Below are 5,875 nucleotides of genomic sequence, written 5' to 3'. Positions count from 1 at the left end.
TTCAAGACAGAGATGCATTAAATGCATCATAATTACTTAGACTACAAATTTTATTATAATTTTAAATTTATTTTTTTTTGGTAGAACGTAAATAAATATTTTAATAAAAAAAAATAAAGAACGTTAAAATGGATTCCATTGCTTGATTGAATTGATAGAGCTTTAAAACTTAAAAGAAATCATTTCAACAATGAACTCGAGTAGCCTCTAAAGGGTTTTAGAACTTGATTGCTCTTTCCATGTGGGGTTGGGGGTATATTTATTATAGTATTCTATCACCATGCTGGGCTTTAAATAGGAATCCCACATGGCTTAGGAGAACAATTCACACGTCCTATATAAAGAACATGGTAGAAGCATAAAATTGTCCCTTCCGGGAAATCCGATAAAATTGGAACGATACAAAGAAGATTAGCATGGCCCCTGTGCAAGGATGACACGCACAAATCGAGAAATGGTCCAAATTTTTTTTTTATTCTCCTTCGTTGTGGACATGATCGGGATCTCATGTGTGGCAGCGGTTAGAAAAAATTCAAAATCAATATAGAGGTGGGCTTGATGTGGGGTGTGTTGTCCTTATTGGCCTGGACCCTTCCCTATAAGTCTCCACCCTTCGGGTTTAAGCGCCCTCTTACTACCAATATGTGAAACTCACCGATCGAATTTGAGGGATGGGCGTTGTCTTAAACTTTATACCGTATCTAAAAAATATTTCTAAAATTTTTAAAATTTTCAATAATATCCTTAAATTTTTAAACAAGTTTAACAACTACTCATATCCTTCATTTTGGATGAAAACTAATAATACTTTGTTTAAAAAATATCATCCATTTAAACAGGAGTGAGTGATATATGTATATATATACACTTTTGGCTCTTTTAACCAAATAAATTAATTAAGTCTAAATGAGTTAACTTTGAGTAGAGACGGTGGCACGTGCATAGAATAGACTCATATTTAAATTCCTAGTCTTAGGTTAGAATAGGTTGTTTTGCATTTAGTCGTTTTAAATTATTTTGTATTTGTTTTTATTTTCCCTAAATTTTAGTATTTCATATTTAAACACGTAAGATGATGGTGGTGTTTTCCAGAGAAGGAGTTGTTTTAAGCGTTTTCGAAGTTTATGTTATAAATGATGTTCATTTTAAGAGTTACGTTTCCGCATTAAAGATGAGCATGAGATGTTATTTGCGACTCTAAGTATGTAGAAATTTAGGGTCGTCACATTTGGCAATAGAGCAAAATTTTAGATTTTGTAGACTAGCCTACGATGTAGGTTTGACACGTTCCATGGTCCCAACGTCGATGTCTCGTCACCGTCAGGTACGCCTTGTACAAGATAAGAAAAGAGAAACGTTTTCAAACACTCGTGCATTTTTATGTTAATATTACTGAAATTGATGTGATATTTCACTTATTTATTTAAGAGTATGATGTGATGTGTAGCATGTTGTGTGATATTTCAATATGATGCTATCTTAGTTTCTAAGACCAAGACCACAGGAAGGAGTAAGACTAGAAAGGGGCCACCTCTTATTTTAATTGGATTCTCAAACATCAAATTTAATTAAAATTTCATTTAAGAAACATGCGGAAGGAGGATCCTATTTTTATATAATTCATAATTAGATTTTAATTATATTGTCTAATTTAAGATATAAATTTTAGTAAATTAAGAAGGTGGTTAACTCATATCACGCCCATTAGAGAGAGATTAACTATAGATTAACATAATCTAAACTTGTAGGGGTAGAAATTACATACCTAGTTATGGAAAAAAAATGAAATGAATTACCTCCCTAATTGTGAAATTGTTATAATTAAATTACGTCTATGTTTGTTATGTTTTTTTTTTAATAAAAAAAGCGTGGTTTCCATAAGAGTAAAAAGTATTGATTTTTTTTTTAAATAATGATAAAAAAATTCATCTATAAATTGAATATCAATTCAAATCACCAACATCACTCAAACAAGTGAGAAATTAAGCAAAAGGTTACAATGAACTCTTGTACGTTCAACTTTTTTGTGATTTCATCTTTTGTTTTTATTTTGACGATGCATGGAACGCCATGCTTAGCTTCAGTGGACTCAAAAGCTATGAGGCCACTAAGTGAATGGACCGTGGGGATTGTGAACGAGCTTGGTCAAAATCAGGTCTTGTTCGTTCATTGCAAATCAAAAGATGACGATTTGGGTGACCATAATGTAACAAGTGGTCAGACTTATAAATGGCAATTCAAGGAGAATATGACTTCAACTACGCTCTTCTGGTGTACCCTAAGAACTCCAACCAACCAACACGCCAGCTTCGAAGTATTTTGGAGAGAGAAAAGCGAGTGGCTTGCTTCGCATTGCAATTTTCAATCTTGCCTTTGGTATGCTAGAGATAATGGCATTTATTTGCTCAACATTCCTCAAAGTACTTTCGATCTTATACATAACTGGGAACAGTAGCTAGCCATATGAGACTTTCAAGATGAGATACCCTTCCTTTGGTGTTCTCACCGTCAAATCCACAGTTTAATTGTTCAAAATAAATGAATATACATCTTATTTCAATGATATTAGAGAATGTATTACGAAAAATAGCAATTTCTTGGTGTGGTTAGAGGTTGAATGTTTGGTTATTGCATCATTTATTCTTGGTTGAGTTAAAGAAAACATTTCAATATAATTAAAAATTGAAATCAATTTTATTATTAAATAACTTTTTACGATCCCAAAAAAATTATTAGTTAAAACATATTTAGTTAGAATTTTAATCATAAAATAATTTAAAATTTAAAGAATACAAAAAAATAAATACATATATCTAATATGAAATTTGTAAAATTGACCAATCAATTAAAGAAAGAGGGGAAAAAAAATAAAGTTAATTAAAAATAGATGGCATAATTTGTCATTACCGTTTGACCTAAAATCGGTAAAGGCAAGGTGCACTTGTACAGAGGACGGCGGCATCGCAAGCAGAGACTGTGGCACGTGCATAGGGTGACACATTTAAATTCCAGTCTCAAGTATTTTGTTATGCATTTTATCGTTTTAAATTATTTTGTATTTGTTTTCATTTTCTCTAAACTTCAGTATTTTGTATTTAAACACATAAGACCATTGCTGTGTTCTCTAGAGAAGAAGTTGTTTTAAGCATTTTCGAAGTTTATGTTATAAATGATGTTCATTTTAAGAGTTACATTTCCGCATTAGAGATGAGCATGAGACGTTATTTACGACTCTAAGTATGTGGGATTTAAGGTCATTACACTCACTTTTTATGGTTTAGCTTTAATAATAATTTTGATTATTTTAATTTCAATTTAACATTATACATTTATGAAAAATTAACTAAAATTCTTGAACCATATGTAATTTGAACACTGTGATTGGTATATAAGAGCATCACGTTCAAGAAATAACCTAATTTGAACACTGTAAATGAATAAAGTTGAGTATATTTTTCTGACAGCAACATTGATACGACTCACTTTATAATTGTAACAGATGATTGGATCCAAATCTTAAGTATGAAGACATAAGAATAAGAATATTCTACACAATAACCGTATAAGATTAGAATCACGTAATATATAATTTCTCTTTATAAATCAATTAACTTAGAATTTTTTTATTATTTTACTATGTGTTTGATACGAATTATGAACTTCTATCTCTAAAAGCTTATCGTTTGATATATATGGGTGAGAATGTGTAACTATCTCTCCTAAACTCCTTCCCCATCTAGAGAAAGATAACATAAAAAAAAGGATATTTGCCTTCTATAGAAAAATTGATCCCTAAACTCTTCTTTTTCTTTTATATTGTTGTAGTTATTTAGATTTTAGGTATTGTTATAAAAAATCAGTCAGGATCATTATTTTTTTTTTTTTTAGAAAAAAAAGTGAGTGTGGAATTGATTTAAATGAAAAACCTGGAATAGAGATAGAAGAAAACAAAGATTTGGAGATGATTAATTATTTTTTAAAATTATATATGTGATTCAAGGAGTAAAAAATATTCAAATCCAACCTAATTTCGAAGAAGAATAGATGATAGGTCATGAAAAGGAACCGTCTTTTGAGTCAAGAATGTAGAGAATACAACTACTATATCTTCTAGAAAAACAATAGTAATAAAAGAAAATGAAATTTTTAATAAAAATAAAATTATATATATTCCAAGATAAAGTCTCTGATGCTCGGATGAAGTCTAACACATGAAGCATTGTAAAATATAGAGAATTTGAACTTGTAATTCATGTCATGGGTCCACATAGGTTGACTTGGATAAAAAGAACAGAAATCGAACTTTCATTAAGGATAGATTAGTGACACCAGCCTAAGCTAATCAGGTAAGTGACCTTAGTATAGGATAGGCTAGAAATTGTATGAATATGATGATGTGTGAGCTATATCGTGTGATGTCATATACTGGTGTATGATGATGTATGAGTTACGATGACGAATGAGTTGTATCGTATGATGTCGTATACTAGCATATGATGATGTATGAGTTACGATTTATGAAGCTTGAGTTATGATGCTTTTGCTTAATATATATATATATATATATATATATTTGGATGAGCGACATACTTGATATGCTTAAGGCACTCTATTGCAATATGATGAGTATGATGATTGCATGACGTTTACCTTAATATGATGATGTTTTCCATATTAAGCATGCTATATGATTATGAGTGTCATATTGCACGATGTCGTTAGATCGACATAGGACACAACCCTAAGAGCATGAAAATTATATTAATATAAATATCCACGATCATGTGTTACTGAATATAATAAAGAGATGAGACTAGAGGGTTGTGTTAGAAGGGATAATAAGATGGACATTAGAGGGACCTCATACATATGGTATGTTCATAAGCATAGGGATACTTCCCCTATAGATGATGAGTGCGGACGCGCATAGTATGATGATGAGTACGAATGTGCACATTATTATGATGAGTGCGAATGCGCACAGTATGATGATGAGGGTGTTCATGAGGCGCATGACACTATGGGGATCCGCTGACCTCCGAACGTCCTACAGATTAGCTTGGCCAGAGGGTCCAGGGGGTGTACGAGCAATCTGGGGATTCACACTCGCACGTGTGAGTCGTGTGTAAGGAAGTACTACACATCCAATTTGTCTGAGACTAGAGGCCACCACTATGATGTTAGAGATAGGTCCCGATATCATGATGGCACGTGTTTGTATTTTCATGGCCCCTTATAGTGGGCCCACATCATTTTTCAAGTAAAGGCAAGGCGCACTTGTACAGAGAACAGCAGAATCATGAGTAGAGACTGTGGCACGTGCATAGGGTAGACTCATATTTAAACACTGTAGCCTTCAAAACTAGCCCTTTAAGGATATTTGGAACTACTGATCCTGCATTAACAACACTCGTTCGATATCTGGTGGACAACTCTTCTAGGTACGTCTCGGGCAATATTTACATCGTTGATGCTGGAGTTACATTACCTGGTTTCCCAATTTTCTCATCCCTTTGAATATCTCTACTCTACTCCAAGTATATTACACGACTTAGAACTGTTAACCAGTAATAGCCTAAATCCACCGCTAGTAGATATTGTCTGCTAGGGAGATATTTTCTTCGATTGTTCTTCGGGAAAATCGATGGCCTCTAGATTTTCTGTTACTTTTGCTACTTTAAACAATGTTCAAATCATTAAAAAGATGGTGTGTTTGGTGAATTGGAATATTGAAAGTTTGAGTCCCATTCTGTCTTTCCCTTGAACTTGTTTAGACCTTTAGTCTACCCAGGTGAAAAATTAAGAGCCAGAAAAGGAGTCTCCAAACCATAATAAATCAATAATAGTTTATTTAAGTATTAATTTAATTTATTTT

General features: G+C 32.3%; 1 non-coding gene across 1 annotated transcript; it reads left to right on the top strand.

The window, feature by feature from the left end:
- Nucleotides 1-366: 366 nt before the first annotated feature.
- On the top strand, nt 367-469 carry LOC111440391. Its single transcript, XR_002709931.1, has one exon. It is a non-coding gene; the product is annotated as a U6 spliceosomal RNA (small nuclear RNA).
- The last annotated feature ends 5,406 nt before the right edge of the window (nt 470-5,875 follow it).

Source organism: Cucurbita moschata, unplaced genomic scaffold, assembly GCF_002738365.1.
Source record: "Cucurbita moschata cultivar Rifu unplaced genomic scaffold, Cmos_1.0 Cmo_Scf00203, whole genome shotgun sequence".
Lineage (NCBI taxonomy): Eukaryota > Viridiplantae > Streptophyta > Magnoliopsida > Cucurbitales > Cucurbitaceae > Cucurbita > Cucurbita moschata.
The sequence above is the reverse complement of the archived record's forward strand: the minus strand, read 5'-3'. Positions and strand labels throughout refer to the sequence as shown.